The 24,639-nt window shown below is 37.6% G+C and overlaps 2 non-coding genes across 2 annotated transcripts; one reads left to right on the forward strand and one right to left on the reverse strand.

The window, feature by feature from the left end:
* Window positions 1-15,265: 15,265 nt before the first annotated feature.
* Window positions 15,266-15,372, forward strand: LOC121209210 (small nucleolar RNA R71). The gene has a single exon (XR_005904327.1). It is a non-coding gene; the product is annotated as a small nucleolar RNA R71 (small nucleolar RNA).
* A 6,777-nt stretch (window positions 15,373-22,149) lies between these two features.
* Window positions 22,150-22,256, reverse strand: LOC121208863 (small nucleolar RNA R71). The gene has a single exon (XR_005903987.1). It is a non-coding gene; the product is annotated as a small nucleolar RNA R71 (small nucleolar RNA).
* Between the last annotated feature and the right edge of the window lie 2,383 nt (window positions 22,257-24,639).

Below are 24,639 nucleotides of genomic sequence, written 5' to 3' on the forward strand. Positions count from 1 at the left end.
AAGTGTACCATCGAACAGTAGTATAGCTTTAGCGAGACCGGATAGTCGAACCCAAAGGAACCAAGAGTACTAGTAATTACTCTCTTTTGATTATCTAACCTAAAAATTAAGGGATTTGTTTATCTAAACTAATTAACTAAACTAAGGGTGCACAGAGAAAATTGGGAAAAAGCTTTTGGGAAAACTCGATTGATTAAGACAATACCCAAGGAAAAATCCACCTAGACTTCACTTGTTATTTGACTCTGAATCAGATGATTTATTCATTTGACTTGATCCGTAGAAATCCCTAAGTTATATTATTATCTCTCTCGAGACTAATAACGTCTAACCCTAGGTTGATTAATTGAAATCTCTTTCTAATTAATGCCCTAGTGTTGTATTAACTCGATCTATGGATCCCCTTATTAGGTTTCACCCTAATCCGAAAAAATCTTATCACCCTATCTCTAGGCGTGCAATCAACTCCACTTAATTATGACAAATTTACTCTTAAATAGGCTCTATTCCTCCTTTGAATAAGAGCATTAACTTGAATCAATATCTTGGGATATTAAAACAAGAATTAAGAACACATAACTAAGAACAAGACAAAGATTTATCACACAATTCAGATAATAATAACAAGAACTGTCTTAAGTTTGATTCCCCTTAGGTATTTAGGGGTTTTAGTTCATAACTAAGAAATAAAACATCTCAAAAGAATAAAGATAACAAATCATAAAGAAAACCCAAAACCCCTGAATGGAAAATGAAGGGAGATCTTTAGTCTTGACGATGAATCCTGCTTCTGAGATGGATCAATCGGCTTCCCTTGAGTAATTCCTTGCCTCCTACTATGTGTGTCTCTTCTAAGTGCCTCCTCAGGTGTTTAAATAGGCTTTAGAATGTCTAAGAGCCCTTAAAATTGGTCTTTTCTGAGTAGGACTATACTTGGGCTTGACAGGGGCACGTCCGTGTGACACGCCCGTGTGTGATTACTCTTTCCCATGGTCAAGGCTGTTGAATAGGCACGGGCATGTAGTCTACCCGTGTAAGTCGTGCTTCGACCCTGCCAAATGGACACGACCGTGCGCCACACCCATGTGAGGAAGTCCAGGCCGTGTTGATTTCCCACATGGGTCCATTTTCTCCATTTTCGGCTTGTTGCTTATTGTTTTTACTCTCCTATGCTCACCTAAGTATAAAACATGAAATTAAAGGATTAGGAGCATCGAATTCACCAAATCTAATGAGAAACCATCCATAAATGTGCTAGGCATAGGATAAAAATATGCATAAATTACGGTTTATCAAGCAGCATGTAGTGTCTAAAGCTCAAACCACTTCTATTGTAAGTGTTGGTAGTGCTCGATCAAATAGACCAGAATGTTCAGAGTGCGGTACATGTCATTTCAGTGAGTGCCGAGGTAATGAAAGAGGTTGTTTTAAATGTGGGTCGTTGGACCATTTTATTCATAGCTGTCCCGAGATGGTCGAGAAAGATAAGGATCAAGGTGTGAGATTGGGTAACGCTCCTTAGAGGGGTAGACCATATAAAAACCCAGAAAGTGGAGCTACTAGTAGAGGTGCACCAAAAGATGCTACTGTAAGGTTTTAGCGTAGAGCGCCTGCAAGGACTTAAGCCATTCAGCCCCGTGAAGAGGCTGCGTCTCCCGATATGATTACGGGTACCTTTACTATCCATGATATACCTAATGTTGCTTTGATTGACCTGGGATCTACCCATTCCTATATTTTTATTAAATTGATACCCAGTATGAATATGCTAGTCGAGTCCAGGGAAATTGTGGTAAAAGTGTCTAACCCTTTAGGCAAACATGTGTTAGTAGACCAAGTATGTAGAAACTGTCCATTGACAATTAGAGGCCATTGTTTTTCAGCTAACCTTATGCTATTTCCATTTGATGAATTCGATGTAATCCTCTGTATGGACTGGTTGACTTCTCATGGTGCCGTAGTGGATTATGGACAAAAAGTTATTGAGTTAAAATGTGAAAGGAGGGATGTTCTTCGGGTTAAATCAGGTGAAGTGGATAGTTACCTGTAGTAATATCGTTTTTGACTGCGGAAAGATATTATTGAGAAAAGGGTGGAAAGCTTATCTCAGTTCTGTGCTGAATACTCAAGTATTTGAAGTGAAGATCAAGTTAATACCAGTGGTGTGTGAGTACCCGGATATGTTTCTGAAAGAATTGCCCAAATTGCCCCCAACTAGGGAAGTTGAGTTTTTTATCGAGTTAGTCCCTGGTGCAGCACCTATCTCGATTGTTCCATACAAGATTGCTCCGGCAGTTAAAGGAGTTGAAAGTGCAGCTGCAAGAATTGACGGATAAGGGTTTTGCAAGACTGAGCTATTCTCCGTGGGGTGCTTTGGTACTTTTTGTGAAAAAGAAAGATGGGTCGATGAGGTTATGTATAGACTACAGACAGCTCAACAAGGTGATAGTGAAGAACAAGTATCCCTTGCCAAGGATCAACGATTTGTTTGATCTATTAAAGGGAGCCACGGTGTTTTCTAAGATAGACTTGAGATCTGGCTATTACCAGCTAAGAGTTAAGGAGCAAGATGTGTCGAAAACTATGTTTCAGATGAGAGACGAGCACTATGAGTTCCTTATGATGCCCTTTGGCTTAACAAATGCTCCCGCCGTGTTTATGGACTTAATGAACCGTATTTTCTGACCATACTTGGATAAATTTCTTGTGGTTTTTATTGATGATATATTAGTTTATTCTTGTGATGAGAGTGATCATGCGGAGCATTTGAGAACTATTTTACAAACTTTAAGAGATAAGCAATTGTATGCTACGTTTAGCAAAAGTGAATTTTGGCTACGGGAATTCAAATTCTTGGGACACATCATATCAAGGGATGGGATTAGAGTTGACCCGAGAAACATCTCTACTATTGTTGAGTGGAAACCGCCAAGGAATGTGTCAGAGATTAGAAGCTTTCTGGAGTTAGCGGGATAATATAGACGGTTTGTTAAAGGGTTCTCCATTATAGTTACTCCGATGACGAGGTTGCTATAGAAAGAGGTCAAGTTCGAATGGATAGAAAAGTGCCAACAGAGTTTTGAGACATTAAAGGCTTTGTTGACTGAAGCCCCAGTTTTAGTGCAACTAGAACCGGGAAAATAATTCATGGTGTATAATGACGCCTCCTTGAATGGATTGGGGTGCATGCTCATGCAAGAAGGTAAGGTTATAGCCTATGTCTCGAGACAGTTGAAGCCACATGGAGAAACTACCTGACGCACGATTTAGAGATGGCTGCCATCGTATTCGCATTGAAGATTTGGAGACACCACTTGTATGGCGAGAGATGCCGAGTATTCACCAATGCCAAAAGTCTAAAGTACTTGATGAATCAAAAATATTTGAACTTACAACAACGAAGGTGGCTAGATTTGATAAAAGATTACGAATTAGTAATTGACTATCACCTGGAAAAGGCGAACGTGGTCACTGATGCAGTAAGTAGGAAGTCATTCTTTGCCTTGAAAGCTATGAATTCACAGTTGTCTGTAATCGAGGATGGTTCAATTCTGGTAGAGCTAGGAGCTAGACCTATGTTTCTTCAAGAGATTTGTGAAGCTTAGAAGAGTGATAGAGATTTACAAGCCAAGATGACTCAGTGTGAGACAGTTGACGAACCACATTTTTGAGTTAGTACCGATGGTTGTTTGATGTTTCGAGACAGGGTCTGTGTACCTAGAGATGATGAGCTTATTGGGAAATTTCTTCACGAAGCACATAATAGTTATATGTCAATCCATCCGGGTAGTACTAAGATGTATAATGACTTGAAGAGATTGTATTGATGGTCGGGTATGAAAAGAGACTTATTAGAGTTTGTGTTGAAGTGTTTAATTTGTCAGCAAGTGAAAGCTGAGCACCAAGTACCTTTAGGTTTACTTCAGCTTGTGATGGCTCCCGAATGGAAATGGGATCAAATTTCCATGGATTTTATGACGGGATTACCATTGTCACCTAGAAAGAAAGATGCCATTTGGGTCATAGTTGATTGACTAACGAAATCAGCTCACTTTGTCACAATGCGTACCGACTATTCACTTGAGAAGCTAGCTGGGTTATATATTTTTGAGATTGTGAGACTTCATGGAGTACCTTTTTCGATTATTTCGGATAGAGAACCAAGATTAACGTCTCGTTTTTGGAAAAGGTTACAAGAGGTGTTGGGAACAAAGATGAATTTTAGTACTGCTTTCCATCCGCAAATTGACGGCTAGTCAGAGAGGGTAATCTAGATTTTGGACCGAGAGATCAAGAAATTGAGAAAAAAAAGTGTAGCACTTGTTAAAGTATTATGGCATAGACATGGAGTCGAGGAAGCTACATCGGAACCCAAGGAGGCTATGAGAGATCATTACCTGAACTTATTCACCGGTAAGATTTTCGGGGACAAAAATCCCTAAGAGTGGGAGAATTGTAACAACTCATTTTGGGCCTAATCAAAATAGTGGTTTTGGAACCATAAATCCATAGCCAAAAAATTATTTTTAATATTATTTTATGTGTTTTAGCATAGTTATATGAGTGCATGAAAATTTTGGACAATTAATTTTAGCGATTGGAAGCTTAATTTTGAAAAAGAACTAAATCGTATAAAGGGAAAAAGTAGTAATTTGCTAGAAAATGGTGTTAGATGGCCATGGATTATAAAGTAGAGGTATTAAATGTGCAAATACTCCAATGTTTAAGGCATAGCCGTCCATTGAGACAAAGAAAGCCAAAAAATCAAGGGCTGTTGGCATTAAGTGATGTATTTGAATAAATAAATAAAATAAAGAGAAAAATATTTTCATCTTTTTACTCTTCCTACTTCCACCGATATTTCCTCCAAGAAATAGCCATGGGAGCTTGAAACTTTCAGTCACTTATTCCTCTCTCAAGTAAGTGATTTAGATGGTTATTTTTGATGATTTTGGTATTTTTGAAATCCTTGTAGCATGAGCTATCTATTGAGGGGACTATTGTGCAAAATGGTTGAAAGCTTAGAGATTCACCATGAGAGCATTTATGATATTTGCTAAAATTTTATGTAAGGAAATGAGTCTTAGTTGTTTAACAAACAACTTTTGTGAAATGGTGTTCATGAAAAAAACACCTAAAAATGATTGGTTTGTAGTAATTGTAAAATAGATAGTAATGTTATGAAATAATGGAAATTTTGGGTTGCTATAAGAGTAAAAAAGGTTCAGCTAGGTTTAAAACATGAAGAAATTCAATAAAAATCATGTAAAATGGTCATTTTGTGAAAGTCTAGGGGCAAAATGGTCATTTTGACAAAAATGTGAATTTTTTATTGTTTAAATTTATTTAGTGATTAAATGAGTGAATTTTTTTTTTTAGATCAAGAAATACAAAATTTGAACCTAGACCAGGGAAAGGCCAAGCAAGTTGATTAGATCGACTAGTCGCCTACGTTTTGTAATTCAAGGTAAGTTGCTTGTAAATATTTCAACTATATTGCATTTATGAACTAATAAATTTATATAGCATGAAATGTTAAATTGTGATTGTGGAATTGCATGATGAGAATGATATAGTAAAATCCCGGTTGAACCTTCAGAATAGATTGGATATTCCGTGTCTTAATATTAGGGTTATTCGAGAGCTAGTGTAAGACCATGTCTGGCGTCGGCCTTGATACAAGATAGTTAGTGTAAGAACATGTCTAGGACATGGCATCGGCATTGATGTGATTGCTAGTGTAAGACCATGTCCGGGATATGGCATCAGCACCGATAGATTAGAGCTAGTGTAAGACCGTGTTTGGGACATGACATCAGCTATGAGATGTGTCGGTGTAAGACCATGTCTTGGACATGGCATTAGCACAGATGGACGAGAGTCAGTGAAGACCATGTCTGGGACATGGCATCAGCCTCGACATACGAGAGCTAGTTTAAGACCATGTCTGGGACATGGTGTCTGGCTCAATACATGATAGTCAGTGTAAGACCATGTCTGGGACATGGCATCGACTTTGATACGTGAGCTAGTGTAAGACCATGTCTGGGACACGGCATCAGCTTCCTACCCTACGTATAACGCTTATTGAATATCTTTTAATATTCTAATGGTTCAATAGAAAATTGAAAGTTATGTTTGGAATGAGAAATGCTATGACCATGTTGTGAGTGTACAGGTACCTAAACGATATTTACGAGCATTAAGCTTGAATTGTACTGTGTAAATTTGTATGGGTGAAAATGAGTAAGTTAGGCCTATGCATGTTTTTCAATATGTGCAAATGATGATATGTTGTGAGTAAATTATCGCATGGTAATTAGTAGTAAATTATTTATATGCAACTTACTAAGCTTTGTGCTTACTCTATTTCCTTTCCATTTTCTTATAGTTCCACCTAAATAGCTCGTGGATCAAAGAACGTCAGAGACATCATTCACACTATCCATTAAAGCACTTGGCATAGGTAGTTTTAACATTTTGAATATGGCATGTATAGGACCTTATAATTTTGATTAAGTGTCATATTGTTTTGGAGCCAAATGTGTTGGCTTGCCTTAGAATTTGACTCATTTTGTATAAGGCCATGAATGATGACTAATATTGAAAGTTTATATATGAATATGAAAAGGTGTTTCATGAATGTGAAATTGCTGGTATGGTTGAACATGTGAATTTTAGTGCATGGATAGCAAAGTGCATAAATTGGTTGCTTAAGTATATGTGAAATGTGTATAGGCCATAGTTGTGGTTGTTTGGTTGAGAAATCATGTTATGTTGGACTACGGTATGATGGATGGTGTTAGATTGTGTTTCAGGGTGGCAAAAAGGCTTGGTAAATAGCCTTATATCATCCATACGAGTAGACACAGGGGCATGTGTCTAGGCTATGTGTGACATACGGTTTGCCCCATGGGTATGTGGCTTGACTGTGTGTCCCCTGCACCTTAAAATTTCAAGTCGGTATGCATGGTAGTAAACAACGGGTAGAGACATGGCCGTGTGTCTTAGCCGTGTGGAGTACACGACCTCTAGGCACGAGCGTGTGCCTTAGCTGTGTGCCCTTAAATGGTTGCTGATGTCAGAAACTGAATGTCAAGGTTTTTAGACATGGGCTAAGATACAGGCGTGTCATGGCCGTGTGAGGGACAGGGTCCGTGGACACGGGCTTGTGCAGCCAGTGTGAAAACCCCTGTAGGTTCGAATTAGAAAATAAATTTGTACGGGCTATGATCGCGTGATTCGTAACAAGAAATATATATTTATAATGAAGATCAAACCTAGACTAACTATTATCATGATGAAAAGGCAAGCGCACCTATCGAACAATAGTATAGTAACGGAAAGACTGGGATATTGTACCCAAGCGAACCAAAAGTACCAGTAATAACTATCTTTTTATTATCTAGCTTAAGAATAAAAGGGTTTGTTTTAGTTAACTAATTATTTAAACTAAGAACGCACAGAGAAAAGAATTGGGGAATTGCTTTTGGGAAAATCGATTGACTTAAGACAATACCTAAGGAAAAATCCACCTAAACTTTACTTGTTATTCTAGCTCCGAATCGGATGATTTATTCATTCAACTTGTTTCGTGGAGATCCCTAAGTTATGTTATTATCCCTATTTAAGGCTAATAACATCTAATCCGTAGATTGAATAACTGAGACTTTTCCCTAATTAACACTCTAGGATTGCATTAACTCAATCTATGGATCCACTTATTAGGTTTCACCCTAATCCTACAAAATCTTGCCACCTTATTTCTAGGCGTGCAATCAACTGCGCTTAATTATGGCAAATGTACTCTTAGATAGAGTCTATTACTCCTTTGAATAAGAGCGTGTCTTAAATTAGTATCCTGGGATGTCAAAACAAGAATTAAGAACACATAATTAAGAACAAGTTAAATATTTATCATAAGATTTAGAAAATAATAACAAGATTTGTCTTAGGTTTCATTCCCCTTAAGTATTCAGGAGATTTAGTTCATAACTAAATAAGAAAACATCTTAGAAGAATAAAGAATACAAAACATAAAGAAAACCTAAAACTCTTGAAGGGGAATTGAGGAGAGATCTTCAGTTTTGATGATGAATTCAGCTTCTGAGATAGATCAATCAGCTTCCTTAGGGTAATTCCTTTCCCCTCTCATTCATCTCCCCTTTTCTCCTCCTCTAGTGCATATTTATAGGATTTGGAATGCCTAGAAACCCTCCAAAGTGGCCTTTTCTGAATTGGACTTAACTTGGGCTCGGTAGGGACACGCCCGTGTGACATGGCCGGGTGACGTGATTGCCAGGCTGTGTTCGATCCGTTAAATTGCACACGGCCGTGTGGGTCAATGGCTAGGTCGTGTGAATCGTGAAAGCCTTGGTCGACACCCTCGAAAGACACGGGCATGTGATCTGCCCGTGTGGCAAGGCTTAAGCCGTGTGATCTTCTCGATTTGGTTTGTTTTGTCCTTTTTTGGCTCCTTTTGACTCTTGGTGCTCTCTTGAGTACAAAACATAAAATTAAAGCATTAGGAGCATCAAATTCACTAATTCTAATGAGAAATCATCTATAAAATGCATTAAACATGGGGTAAAATATGTACAATTTACGGTTTATCAAATACCCCCACACTTAAGTATTTGCTTGTCCTCAAGCAAAATTCTCAACTCATAATCAAAATAAATCCTTCTCAACTTATAATTTCTATCAATAATATCTCAAATTAATCCATAGGTAATCATATATTAAGAATTTAACTAAAAGAACATAAAAGTTTCAATCATTCCAAGTTGAGCATTTTATCCTGAAAATATAAGTGTCTTCCCTCATCTAAGTAATTACCTTTAATTCAGAATATCACAGAGTTTTACATCCTCACTAAAGATTCACTCAAATCACTCGAGGTGTTTTAAGGACAACAAAGGAAGCACTCAATAGTCAATAATGGAAAGTCATTACCATAGGCTTGCATGAAAATCAAATCTCCACCACTTTAATTTTAAGATGATACATCAATCAAAAGGTCTTTAGAGGGTTGTAATGAGGCTTGGTTAGAGGGTGTGGTAACAAGCTAAAAGAAAGGGTTAGAATCGAGATTGAATTGAAAAGTTGCCTAACTAGAAAAAGAGTTAATCTTCACTTGCGTACAACAGAGCTTCTCTCAGAATATGAAATTATAGATATGCATACATAGTTGTGTTTTTTTGTTTTCTTTTTTTTTTAAGAACAAGTTAAATAATATAGACTAAATATCAAGAACAAAACATAGCTAGGCAATCCATTCAACTCAAATCTCGACAAAAATAGGGATTAATTTAGGGGATTTCAACAATAATGGGTTAAAGGTTAATATTAAGGGTAATACAAGAATTGGTTTGTTGGGCTCAAGGGGGTTTACTAGGGGTTAATCGTGGAGGTAGGCTTTTCATGGCATGAGTGGGTTAATCCTAAGTACCTTAATCATTTTGATATATCAAATCAAATGGTGTGGTCTCAACATGCATAATCAAGCAAGTTCTAGAATAACAGTTCAATACTGACGCACTCAAAGCAATAATAAAAGTGAGCATGAAAGGATGAATAGATGCTCAAAAGGCTCAAAAATCTCACAAAAAATTATGGATTTTTGATGTTTAAACTCGTGAATTCTAATTCAAAGTAATACCTAGATTCGGGGAAACAACCTATAATTTAATTTCTTAAAAATCAACTTATCATGCTTGATTCTCTAATGTCTTAAAGTTTAAATAATCAATGCATAAATCCCTATGTTTTAATTCAAAATATATCAATCAGAATCATAAATCAATTAAAATTTATCCTAAATATGATATGCGAGTTTTTCATGAGAACAAGGTGATTATTCAGGGATCTTTTTCTGATAGTGAAATAAATACCCCCTTACATTTAAGATGTACATTGCCCTCAATGTACAATGATAAATGTTAGACAATAAAAATAAGATAGGGAGAGAAGTGAAACTTCCTGTATGATGAATTCCTCGAACTTAGAGTTTTGGAGAGTGATCGGTTTGAGAGTGGAGGAGGATACTCCGGCAGTCGTAGAGGTTCATTAGGCAAGAAGTCCTACGCCAAAAGAATATTATATCTAGTGGTAGCTATGGTCGTGGTCGAGCAGGACATAGCAGTCGTGGAGAACCTTCCCCGGTGGAGTTGTAGTTCTTATGTGATGATGAGCTTAGGAGTTCTATATAACTGTGATAAAATCAGGAACTTTTTAGGAGATATTAGGAAGTATAAGGATTCAAAAAGAAATAATCGAAATAAAGAATAAAAATAAAATTCTAAAATCTAATAAAAATAATAGAAATAGTTTCAATAATAAGTAAAAACAGAAAATAATAAATAAATATTTCTAAACATCTTCATCATTGGATGGTTTGCGAGGCGAGACTGGCGATGAGATGGGAAGGTGCTGACAACTCTACTGTAGAGTAGCATCAATGTTGTCAAGTTGTTGAAAACACTGAAGATCGAATCGGGTGAGGTGCTCAGAGATGTTAGCATATGAAGCTGCCACATGAACTGGACGAGAGGGTAGTGGTGGCTGAGAATAGGGATCAGGGAGTGGAGAAGGGGAGATTTCGGCTGGGGCTTTTGAAAGGAAGAAGAAAATGAACAGTGATTTGCTTATATATGGGAGGGCCACACGACCTAGGGCCACGCCCGTGTACTTATGAGCGTGAGCCCGTGTGTCTCGAATTTTGCAATTTTAGGTCGTGATTGGCTATTCTCCCATGCCCGTGTGTCTTGGATGTGTGTGGTACATGGCCATATCACACGGCCATGCCTAGTATTGTTTGCTTCTCTCCTGTCCATGTTAAAGTACCACACCTCTGTATTGTTATCCATGGCTTAACGGCACAGGCGTGTCTCACGCCCGTGTCAAAGAAACAGAATCGAGCCTTATCCTTGGCATGCCCGTGGGTTTCCATTCCCATGACCGTGTACGTATCAAGTTCACCCATGGCCATGTCGCACGGTCGTGGGGATTTATCGCATCTTGTGTTTTTGGGAAATCATTTACCCTATTTTTGCACAGCCGTGTTTCCCTCCGTGTTGGGCACACGGCCTTAAGCACGGCCGTGTTACCGGCCGTGTGGTGCTGGGAACCTGTGCTTCAAATACTCTGGTAGTGACCTCAATGTTTAAAACTTGAATTTAAAATAATTTAAAATGGTTAGTACTCGGGTTGCCTCCCGAGAAGCGCTTGTTTATAGTCTAAGCTCGACTGTTACCTTGTTAGTATACTCAGGGCGGTTTGTGGAGTCGTAGCTCCTCTCTATCGACTTTAAAATCCTCACCATTATAAAGTTTGAGACGTTGTCCGTTTACTTTAAAAGTACCATATGATGGGTGACTTACCTCTATCATTCCATATGGATGAACAGATTGAATTACGAAAGGTCCTGACCATCGTGATTTTAGTTTCCCGGGAAACAATTTGAGTCTTGAGTGTATAGTAAGACAAGATCTCCAACTTCAAATTGTTTTCGTTGCTTTAAACGAGTGTCATGGCACCGCTTTGTTGCTTTCTTGTATAGGCGCGAATTTTGATATGCATTGGCTCGCCATTCATTTAGCTCGTTCAGCTGCATCAACCTGTTTTTTCCTGATTCAAGTATTTTGTGTGCGGTCTTTGTTCCACTATAGTGTCCTTCGGTTGGCCCTGAGTGGCAGTGTTCCAATATTTTTGATATTTCTGATCCTATAAGGCATCTTTTGATGACTTGATCTACACATCTGTGAAACAGAAATGGATCGTCCCAAAAGTAGTTTTTTACATCATTAAAAAATTGCTTCTTTTGCTGGTGTGTTAACCCTTTTGGGATAATGTTAGCAGCTAAAAAATTCGCGATATCTGCAAACCAAACTAAAAAATTCACGATGTCTGTAAACCAAGGTACCTCGGAGTTAGATATAGCGAAAAATTATTCTTTAGGGAACTAATCATTTATTTCCACGTCATCTAGTTCTCTAGTATTGGTTTTCTCGAGCCTGGATAGATGATCAGCCACTAGATTTTCAGCTCTTTTCTTGTCCTGAATTTCCAAGTCAAATTCCTGCAAAAGGAGAATCCATCGGATGAGTCAAGGTTTTGCATCAATTTTAGTTAAAAGATAGCGAAGGGCAGAATGGTCAGTGTAAACAACAACTTTAGACAATATGAGATATGATCGAAATTTATCAAAATTAAAAACCACAGCTAGCGACTCTTTTTCCGTAGTAGTATAGTTTTCTTGTGCAGCCATTAAGGTTTTGCTGGCGTAATAGATAGGTTGAAAATGCTTGTCTCTTCGCTGTCCTAGTACTGCACCTACTGCAAAATCACTCGCATCACACATTAGTTCAAATGGCAAGTTCCAATTAGGTGCAATTATAATTGGAGCATTAATTAATTTATCCTTTAAAGTATTAAATGCTTCTAAACATTCCTGATCGAAGTTAAAAGGTATATCTTTTTCTAGCAATTTAGTTAAAGGCTTAGCTATTTTAGAAAAATCCTTAATGAATCTTCTATAAAAACCAGCATGTCCTAAAAAGCTTCTAATAGCCTTAACTGAACTAGGAGGTGGTAATTTCTCGATTGTTTCTTCTTTAGATTTATCCACCTCAATCCCTTTACTAGAAATTTTATGCCCTAGTACAATACCTTCTTGAACCATGAAGTGACATTTCTCCCAGTTAAGCACAAGGTTTGTTTCTTCACATCTTATTAAAACTCATTTTAAATTTTTAAGGCAGAGATGGAAAGAGTTATCGAATACCGAAAAATCATCCCTGAAGACTTTCATGATATCTTCCATGAGTTCGTCGAATATAGCTATCATACAGTGCTAAAAAGTAGCAGGGGCATTACATAATCCAAAAGGCATTCTACGATAAGCGAACGTACCATATGGGCATGTGAATGTCATCTTTTCTTGATCTTCAGGAGCTATTGAGATTTAGAAGTAACCAGAGAGTCCGTCTAGGAAGCAGTAATACATGTGTCCGGATAATCTTTCTAACATTTGGTTAATGAATGACAAGGGGAAATGGTATTTTCTTGTGGCATCATTTAGTTTCCTGTAGTTTATGCAAACTCTCCATTTTGTAACCATTCTTGTTGGGATTAGCTCATTCTTCTTGTTTGTCACAACCGTCATGCCTCCTTTCTTAGGGACAACCTGCACTGGACTTACCCAAGAACTCTCAGAAATAGGATAAATAATTCCAGCATCTAGAAGTTTAATTGCGTCGACTTTTACAACTTCCTTCATGTTGGGGTTCAGACGTCTTTGAGCTTGCACACATGGTTTGTATTCATCTTCCATTAAAATTTTGTGGGTGCAAAAAGAAGGACTGATTCCTTTAATGTCAGAAATTTTCCATGCGATGGCCTTCTTATGTTCTTTTAATACTTGTATTAATTCCTCTTTCTCCTTGGGTTGCAAATTAGAAGCAATAATAACTGGTAATGTAGAATTATTTCCAAGGAATGCATATTCTAAATGGTTTGGTAATTGTTTAAGTTCCAGTTTGGGAGGTTCCTCAATCGAGGGTTTTTGCTTAAGTTCATCGTTGATCTTAATACCCTCATATTCTACTTGTCTTAATAGATGGTTATTAGGTTCCTCACCTATCTCATCGTCTTGAGCTGGACACGGTTCTGTCGTCTCCTCTTGTACAATTTCCTGAAAAGAGTCTTGAGTAATATGATCAATAGAGTCAATGAAATAACATGAATCATCTTGTTCCCTAGAGAATCTCATAGCATCATAAATTTTAAAGATCATTTCCTCGTCAGCTACTCTAGTACCAATTTATCGTCACCCACGTCAATCACGGCTCTAGCAGTGGCTAGGAATGGGCGTCCTAAAATTAAGGGTACTTCCATATCTTCATCCATGTCAAGCACAACAAAATCAACAGGGAGTATAAATTTATCTACTTTTACGAGTATGTCTTCTATAAAACCCCTGGGATATTTAATAGATCTATCGGCTAATTGAATACTTATCCTAGTGGGTTTAGGTTCCCTAAGACCAAGCTGTTTGAACATTTTATAGTGCATCAAACTAATACTAGCACCTAAATCAGCTAGTGCTTTTTCAATATTCAGATTACCAATTAAGCAAGGGATAGTAAAACTTCCTGGATCTTTTAGTTTGGTTGGGAGCTTATTTTTGAGTATGGCGGAGCACTCCTCGTTGAGTTCTACTATAGATAAGTCCTCAAACTTCCTTTTATTTGTTAAAAGCTCCTTCAAAAATTTTTCTTATGTAGGCATCTGCGAGATAGCTTCAACAAAAGGTAACTTGATATGTAATTGCTTAAAAAGTTCAAGAAACATACCGAATTGTGCATCAATGCGATCTTTTTTTAATTTTGCTGGAAATGGAACCGGTGGTGAATATTCCTCCGGTACTGGTTTGTCACTATTTTCGGGTTTTTCTTCCCTCCTTTCACTTTCCACGGCTTCTTGTGCTAACTTTTTTTCAGATTCCGCTAACACTTACCCACTCCTTAGTGTAACTGCTTTGACATGCTCTCTGGATTTGGTATTACTAAATAAATTTTCTGCTGGTCTTTCCAAGATTAGTTTAGAAAGCTGCCTTATCTGAGTTTCTAGTCCTTGGATCGATGCTTGTTTATTCTTAAGTGCTGTCTCGGTATTTTGGAAACGGGTTTCTGACATTGACATAAATTTTGAGAGAATCTCCTCAAGGTTCAGTTTCTTCTCTTGTTGATAAGGTGGCTGTTGAAAACCATGAGGATTTTGTGGCTTTTGATTTCCTTGACCACCCCAGGAGAAATTTGGGTGGTTCCTCCAACCTGCATTATAAGTATTACTATATGGGTTATTTTGAGATCTAAAGTTATTATTACCCATATAGTTGACTTGTTCCACTTCGGTTGTGGGATTGAAGGATTGATATTCTTTATGCACACCTCCTCCGCTTGAATCACACATCATTACTAGATGTACCTGCGTAGAACCAAGAAAACTATCAATCCTTTTATTGAGAAGTTCTACCTGATTAGAGAGCATGGTGACTGAATTGTTGCTATAAACGCCGGTTGTTTTTGTTGTCTTAGTCCTCATGACTTGCCACTGATAGTTATTCAGTGACATTTCTTTAATGAATTCATAAGCCTCTTCAGGTGTTTTGTTGTTGATAGTTCCGCCAACAGCTGCGTCAACCATTTGCCGAGTCGAAGGATTCAGACCATTGTGGAATGTTTGTACTTGAAGCCAAAGTGGCAATCCATGATGAGGAGACCTTCTCAGTAAGTCATTGTATCTCTCCCATGTATCATAAAGTGTTTCTAAATCCATCTGCACAAAAGAAGAGATATCATTACGCAATTTAGCCATTTTAACCGGTAGAAAATATTTTAGTAAAAATTTCTCGGTCATTTGTTCCCAAGTAGTGATAGACCCTCGAGGTAACGAGTTCAACCACTATTTAACTTTGTTTCTTAGTGAAAAAGGAAATAACCGAAGACGAATGGCATCATCAGAAACGCCATTGATTTTGAATGTATCACAAAATTCCAGGAAATTTGCTAAGTGAGCGCTAGGATCTTCATCCTACAAACCATCAAACTGAACAAACTGTTGTATCATCTGAATAGTGTTAGGTTTTAATTCAACTGTATTTGTAGTTACAGCAGGTCTAACTATGCTAGATTCAGTTCCTATTAAAGAAGGTTTAGCATAATCATACATAGTACGTGGAGCAAGATTTTGATTAGCCGTAATTGCAGGAGGTAGCTGATTGCCTTGGTTTTCATCCATCTCGTCGGTTGGGGTTTGAGTATTGTCTTCTCGCTCGTTCTCCGTGTATCGTAAACTACGCCTTATTTCTCTTTGATTTTTGCAAATTGTACGATCAATTTTTTCGTCAAAAAGTAATGGTCTTGACGGGTTTCTTCTAGTCATAAACTATAAAAACCTACCAAGAGAGAGAAACAGTAAATTAATAAATAATAAAATAAAATAAAATTGCAAGAAAAATAAATGGCTAAAGTAATAAAAATTTAGTGTTCCTAATATTTCAGTTCCCTGGCAACGGCGCCAAAAACTTTATCGCGTGATTCGTAACAAGTAATAAATATTTATAATGAAGATCAAACCTAGACTAAATATTATCACGACGAAAAGGCAAGCACACCTATCGAACAATAGTATAGTAACGGCAAGACCGGGATATCGTACCCAAGGGAACCAAAAGTACTAGTAATAACTATCTTTTTATTATCTAGCCTAAGAATAAAAGGGTTTGTTTTAATTAACTAATTATGTAAACTAAGAACGTACAGAGAAAAGAATTGGGGAATTGCTTTTGGGAAAATCGATGAGTTGAGACAATACCTAGGGAAAAATCCACCTAGACTTTACTTGTTATTCTGGCTCCGAATCAGACGATTTATTCATTCAACTTGTTTCTTAGAGATCCTTAAGTTATGTTATTATCCCTATTCAAGACTAATAATGTCTAATCCCTAGATTGAATAACCAAGACTTTTCTCTAATTAACACTCTAGGGCTTCATTAACTCGATCTATGGATCCCCTTATTAGGTTTCACCCTGATCCGATAAATTCTTGTCACCCTATTTTTAGGCGCGCAATCAACTCCGCTTAATTATGGCAAATGTACTCTTAGAAAAGTTCCATTCCTCCTCTGAATAAGAGCGTGTCTTGAATCAATATCCTGGGATATCAAAACAAGAATTAAGAACACATAATTAAGAACAAGTTAAATATTTATCATACGATTCAGAAAATAATAACAAGATTCATCTTAGGTTTCATTCCTCTTAGGTATTTAGAGGATTTAGTTCATAACTAAATAAGAAAACATCTCATAAGAATAAAGAATACAAAACATAAAGAAAACGCAAAACTCCTGAAGGGGAATTGAGGAGAGATCTTCAATCTTGATGATGAATCCGGGCTTTGAGATGGATCAATCGGCTTCCTTGGGGTAATTCCTTACCCCTCTTCTCTGTCTCCCCTTTTCTCCTCCTCTAGTGCGTATTTATAGGATTTGGAATGCCTAAAAACCCTCCAAAGTGGCCTTTTCCGAATTGGACTTAACTTGGGCTCAGTAGGGACACACCCGTGTGACACGACCGTTTGACGTGATTGCCAGGCCATGTTCGATCCGTTAAATTGCACATGGTCATGTGGGCCAATGCCCAGGCTATGTGAATCGTGAAAGCCTTGGTCGTGTGGCAAGGCTTAAGCCGTGTCATCTTCTCGATTTGGTCTTTTGTCTCCCTTTTTGGCTCGTTTTTGGCTCATTTTGACTCTTGGTGCTCTCCTGAGTACAAACATGGAATTAAAGCATTAGGAGCATCGAATTCACCAATTCTAATGAGAAATCATCTATAAAATGCATTAAACATGGGGTAAAAATATGTATAATTTATGGTTTATCAGGCTAGAGACACGGGCGTGTCCCGATATGTTCAGGCTGTGTGAGCCATACGGGCCTTCAACATGGCCATGTTAAGGAGACACATGAGTGTGTTGCCCATCCATACGGGCGTGTGCCCTTGGCAGCTTGAATTTTTATAAAGTTTTCTAGAGTGCACAGATTCTCCCCAAATCAAATCTAAAGTGTTTTTAGGGCCTGGTAGGCCCATAGTAGGGGCATTAAGGTATTATTAGGAGTTTTAAATTGAAACAAAATTTCATAACCAGGAAATATATTTTGCGTATGTTTAAGTCCAGTAACACCTCCCATCCTGTTTCGGCGTCGAACTCAGGTAAGGGGTGTTACAATAATGTCTTGTGTTTTGGCATTGTTTGCCATGGTTGTTGATATGGCTAAAGGTTGCTCATTTGGTTAGTTATTAATTGATGTACTAATGCTTGAGGAATGGTATATTATGGTAACATTTATAGATGATGAATTGATATGTTTGAAAAGTATGATTTAGTTGAGGGAAAGGTGATGAAAGGCAATTATAGGTTATGTAAATTTGATAATTTTTGTATAATTATTTGGTATGTTTAGAATATGGAATTCTGTAATAGAAATGGTTAATGATAGATGACATGATATGTGTATAAATTGGCTTGTTTTGGCTGCATATAAGTGTATTGAAATGATACAATCTGGTTTTTATGAGTGCATGAGAGAAGGGTGACAAATTGGCTTTTCAAATGGACTACTTTTTTGTCCACATGGGCAGAGACACGGGCATGTGTCTCAGCCGTGTGTGACACACGGTCAGGTTATACGGCCATGTGCCCCCTAAGGTACCCTTTTGAATTAAGTCACTATACATTGTAGTTTTGACACGGCTTAGATACACGAGCGTCCCTACCAGCCATGTGTGGCACATGGGCTGGCATATGGGTGTGTGGCCGGCGACATGACCCAAGTCAGTAACCCTTTCAGTTTTCCTACGGCCATGGTATAAGGGCGTGTCTCCGTTCGTGTGGTGCAAGTTAGTATGTATGCCCTGTTTTTACAGGGCCTATGACACGGGCGTGTCTGGTGGCCGTGTGAGGAACAAGGCCTGTTCACACAGGTGTCTGACCCTTAAATGTTAGAAAATTTTCTAATTTTCCTAAAGTTTGAAAATGTTATCGGTTTAGTCCCGAACCACTTCTAAAGTATGTTTAAGGCCTCGTAGGCCCTCATAAGGGACAATGTGATAGTAATGAATGATATTTTATTATGAATTCATAATGTAATAGATATGTTTGATTAATGATGTGTATTGGTTGGTAATACCTTATAACCCTATTTTGATAGTGAATACGGTGAGGGGTGTTACACTAGCCTCTGCCTAACCTATTACCACCCTTAATTGGACCATAACCCCTAAGTGGCTACTGTACTGCCCCCTGAGGCTGAACAAAACCCAGACCCGAAGCTTGCATCTGATCATGACACTATGGGCACTCTCTATTCCGATGCTCCAATGACCCACAACACAAACAAGCCCTTAAACACCTGCAACACTCGCCAAGATAATGCCTACCACAATCACCACATGGGTCAACCACAGTAGGAGCAAATGGAACTCCTACTCTAATAGGCCCATCAGGTTTAACCCGTTTCTTAGGCCTCTAAGCAAAACTTGAGGGCTCTGGATACCTCTTATTATTGCCTCTCTATCGATCTCAGTTCTGGCGCTCAATTCACTTATCATGCCAATCAAAGTCCATTTCAATTGTATTACCTCATAATAACAAGGATATCCTGACTGAAAGCATTAACTTAAGTATTTGAGAAAAGAAATCCAAATACTGGAATAATCATGTTGCTACAATCAAACCGAAATCATAGTCATAATTGACATAACCATCAGGCCAAAGAACTCACTTTAGATATAAGTCATGATTAATATTTTATGGAATAAAAATGTCAAGAAAACCAAATAAAGAAGTCCAAGACAGAGAAATCCAAGATAATGAAACTTCCAAGATTTAGAAATCCAAGTTACAATACCATATTGATAGATCATGGACAAAACTCATAAGAAAACATGAAAGATCTTGATAGTTCCTCAGAGAAAATTAATCCGGAAGAATACATCATTCAAACCCACTGAGAATAGATAAGAAAATGACAATATACTTCCCATATATGTATATATATCAGGCAGAGCAATAATTAGAAGAAACAGGATTCAAACCCACTGGGAATAGATACAACAAGGACAATATACTTCCCATATATGTATATATATCAGACAGAGCAATAATTAGAAGAAATAGAATCATAACGTCATGTGTATTTTCTCATAAAGTCTTATTACGCGAAATGTAACAGAATACCCGAGTGAAATAGAACAACACTGATTATAAACCAATCAGGTTATCAATGCTTTCGTTAAACATCAAGATTAGAAAATATCCTCTTACAATAACAATTTATTAGAATACCTTAGCATTGCATTTAACATGGTCTGTGTAGCTCGATTGGAGAGTACCTCTGTCCAAAAAATATGGTTCTCATTCGTGTCGGGAGACATCACACTATCACGGAACGGTGGCATGTACAACTAGACTCTCATTCGTGCTAGGTTAGTTCAAGATTCGACTAAACCATAGTGCTGATACCACTAAATGTAACACCCTTGATAAACAATAATATATACAAATTTTTAACCCATGCTTGGCATAATTATGGATGATTTTTCCTTGCTTTTATTGAATTTTATGCTCCTAACCCTTTGATTTCATGTTTTATACTTAGGAAAGCCTAGGATTACAAAAGAGAGAGAAACGGGCCAAAAATAGACAATTGGGCCTAAATTAGTGTTTCTCACAGCCTAGCCACTTCCAAACGGGTGATCCACACACCCGTGTCTGACACACGGGTAGTCCACATGCCTGTGTGTCATGGCCATGTCAACATTAATCAAAGTCAGGATTGCACACGACCTGAGCACCTTCACACGGGAGTAGCACATAGCCGTGTCCCTGTCGAGCCCAAGTCTAGTTCTACTTGGAAAAGGCTAATTTTGGGCTATTTTTAGCATTCAAAAGCCTATACAAACACCCTAGAAGAGGATTAAGGGAGATGGAGAGTAGAAGGTAGGGAAGTGCTCAAAAACAGCCATCGAAATCACCTCGGAAGCAGGATCATTAAGACTGAAGATTTTCATCCAATTTCCTAGAAGTTCTTTGGTTTCTTTATGTTTTATTGTTTTCCATACTTTGAGATGTTTTCCATTATTATCATGAACTAAACTCCCTAAATACCTAAAGAAGATGAAACCTAAGACGAATCTTATTACTTTTTGATTTATATGATAAATATTTGTTCTTATTCTTAATTGTGAGTTCTAATCCTTGCTTTAGTATTCCAGGATATTAATTCAGGTTTTTGATGTGCTTATTCGGTGAAGGAAAAGTCCCTGTTGAAGAGTAGATCATTCATAATTAAGTAGAGTTGCATGCAATCCTAGAGATAGGACGACATAAATCTGCCGGATTAGAGTCAAATATAATAAGGGAATCCGTAGATCGAGTTAATGCGACTATAGGGGTTTTAATTAGAAAGAGATTTTAATTAATCAACCTAGAGTCAGTTGTTTTTAGTCTTGAAAGGGATATTAACATAATTCAGGGATTTCTACGGAATAAGTCAAGTGAATAAATCATCTAATTCAAAGGTAATAAGTAAAGTCTAGATGGATTCTTTCTTGGGCATTGTCTTCTCAATTGGTTTTTCAAAAGTATTTTCCAACCTTAATCTCTGTCATAATCTTAGCTAATTGGATAATTAGTTTTAGGTAAACATTCACTTAATTTTTAGGCTAGATAATAAAGAGATAGTAATTATTAGTACTTTTAGTCCTCGTGGATACGATATTTCCGGTCTCACCATAACTATACTACTGTTCGATAGGTGGGCTTGCCTTAAGTCAAATTTTTAGTTAGTTTCACGACCATCAAGTTTTTGGCGTCATTGTTGGGGACTAAGATATTAGGAACGCTTAATTTTTATTACTTTAGCCATTTTTTATTTTTATTGCATTTTAATTTTGTTTTTCTTTACTGAATTTTATTTTCTTTACTTCTGACAGGTTTTTCTAGTTTATGACTAGAAGAAACTCGTCAGGACCTCTACATTTTGATAGTGAGATCAAGAGCACAGCTTGCAGAAACCAAAGAAAAATAAGGAGAAGCCTACAATACATAGAGAAAGGGCAAGAGGACGATATTCACACCACAACTGAGGAGATGGCTGAAAATCAGAATAATGTGCTACCTCCTGTGGTTGCTGCAAATCCAGTAAATCAAAATCCTGCTCCTCGTACTATGTATGATTACCTACTTTAATAGGAACTAAATTGAGTATAGTTAGACCTGTTGTTGCTGTAAATAATTTTGAACTGAAACCTAACACGATTCAAATGATACAATAGTTTGTTCAGTTTGATGGCTTGCAGGACGAGGATCCAAACACTCATTTGGCAAATTTTCTAGGATTCTGCAACACCTTTAAGATCAATGGCATTTCTGATGATGCCATTCGCCTTTGGTTGTTTCCCTTTTCATTGAGAAATAAGGCTAAACAGTGGTTAAACTTGTTACCACGAGGGTCAATCACTACTTGGGAACAAATGACCGAAAATTTTTGCTTAAATATTTTTTGCCAGCTAAAACAGCTAAATTGAGGAATGATATTTCTTCTTTTGTGTAGATGGATCTAGAAACTCTTTATGATGTATGGGAGAGAAACAAGGATTTATTGCGAAGTTGCCCTCATCATGGGTTACCTCTATGGCTTCAGGTTCACACTTTTTACAATGGTGTGAACCCCGCAACAAGGCAACTTATCGATGCAGCCACCAGTGGAACTTTAAACAACAAAACACCTGAAGAGGCTTACGAAATTATTAAAGAGATGTCACTAAATAACTATCAGTGGTAAGTCATGCGAACGAAGCCTACAAAAGTAGCTGGTGTTTTCAACCTCGATGCGGTCACCATGTTATCTAACCAGGTAGAACTTTTAAATAAAAAGATTGATGATTTGTATGGTTCTACTCAGGTACATCCAGTAATGAGGTGTGATTCAAGTGGAGGAGGAGTACACAACACAGGATATCTATCCCTCAACCCTAGCACTGAGGAGGAACAAGTCAACAACATGGGTAATAACTCTAGACCTCAAAGTACCCCATATAGTAACACTTATAATGCAGGTTAGAGGAACCATCCCAATTTCTCATGGGGTGGTCAAGGAAATCAAGACATCCCCCAGGCTTTCAACAACCACCTTACCAATAAGAGAAGAAACCAAACCTTGAAGAGATGCTAACAAAATTTATCTCAGTGTTAGAAACTCATTTTCAAAATACCGAAACAGCACTTAAGAATCAACAAACGTCAATTCAAGGGCTTGAAACTCAAATAGGACAGCTCGCTAAGCTGATCTCTGAATGACCACAAGGTAGCCTACCAAGTAACACTGAACCTAACCCAAGGGAGCAACCCCATGCCATTATTGTACACAATAATGAAAGGTTAGTTGAAGCTGAACCAAAACTGAGGTAAGACAATGTGGAAAATAAGGGTAAGGTTGATGCAAGCAATGGTACACAAAAGCCGGTAAGCAAGGAATATAAACCTTGTGTACCATACCCTAAGGCGATAAGGAGAGACCACATGGACAAACAATTCAGTAAATTCCTTAAATTACTAAACAAGTTGCATATTAAGTTATCGTTTATTGAAGCTCTTTCGCAGATGCTAAACACAGTGAAATTTTTAAAGGAGATCTTAGCTAAAAAATGAAAGTTAGATGATGCATTGCATGTGGAACTAAACGTAGTTTGCTCAGCCATTCTACAGAATAAGCTACCCAACAAGTTAAAAGATCCAGAGAGTTTTACGATTACTTTCTTAATTGGTAGTTTAAATGTTAATAATGCGTTAGCTGATTTAGGGGCGAGTATTAACGTCATGCCCTATAAAATGTTTAAGCAACTCGGTCTTGGGAAACCCAAACAAACTAGGATGAGCATTTAATTAGAAGATAAAATAATTAGAATTCCTAAGGGTATTATTGAAGACGTGCTTGTCAGAATTGATAAATTTATATTCCAGTTGAATTTGTTGTTCTAGACATGGATGAGGATAGTGACCTACCCCTAATTTTAGGAAGGCCCTTTTTAGCAATCGCTAGAACTATGATAGATGTTGGTATAGGTGAATTGATACTTCGTGTAAGAGATGACATGATTACACTTCAAGCTCATGATGCTGCTAATATATCTAGTAATCGAGACGATTGTTTAAATTCTGTTAACTCAAGAAATATTATGGGTCAAACTTCTTTTCAGGAAACCCCTAGGAAGAACGTGATGGAGCTTCATTCTAATCCATACCTCAAAAACAGAGCGACTCACAAGGAAGAAAGATTACAAATCGATGAGCTAGACAAATGGCGAGCACATGTCAAGAAGAAACCAAAAGCACACGATGAATCTAAGCAACACCATGATGAGCGTAAGAATGAAAGAAAACAATTTAAGGTTGGGGATAAAGTATTGTTAGATGGAAAGGACCACCGAATTGCTACTTTAGAGCTTAATACAAATGGAGTGACTCCTTTCACAGTATTGAATGTTTTCCAATATGGTACAGTAGAGGTAAATAATTCTCAATTCAGCACTTTTAAAGTAAATATTACTCGACTTAGACTTTATGTGGATAATTGAATTGATAGTAAGAAGGAGGAGTCTCGACTTCGTGATCCACTGTGACCATACGAATGAGAGGTAAGTTGAGCTTAGACTCTAAATAAGCACTTCTCGGAGGCAACCTCAGCACTAACACCACTAACTAGTTTATTTTAGCTATTTTTCGTATTTTTTATGCAAGAACAGTGACCTACACGGCCTGGACACACCGACGTGTCCTTGGCTGTGTTGAAACAGGGCTATGAAATCCCCAAATATCAAGCCACATGGCTTACGATAAATCCACACGGACGTGTGACACGGTTGTGTAAAAACTGGAGCCAAAAACTTTCAATTTTCAAACAAGTCAGAGAGTTACACGGGCAAGACACACGGCCATATGTTCGAACACACGAGCGTGTGGGATACCACAAGGGTGTGGGAGAAGTGAACAATGAAGAACACGACTGTGC

The sequence above is a fragment of the Gossypium hirsutum genome, chromosome A10 (assembly GCF_007990345.1).
Source record: "Gossypium hirsutum isolate 1008001.06 chromosome A10, Gossypium_hirsutum_v2.1, whole genome shotgun sequence".
In the NCBI taxonomy this organism is placed as follows: Eukaryota; Viridiplantae; Streptophyta; class Magnoliopsida; order Malvales; family Malvaceae; genus Gossypium; species Gossypium hirsutum.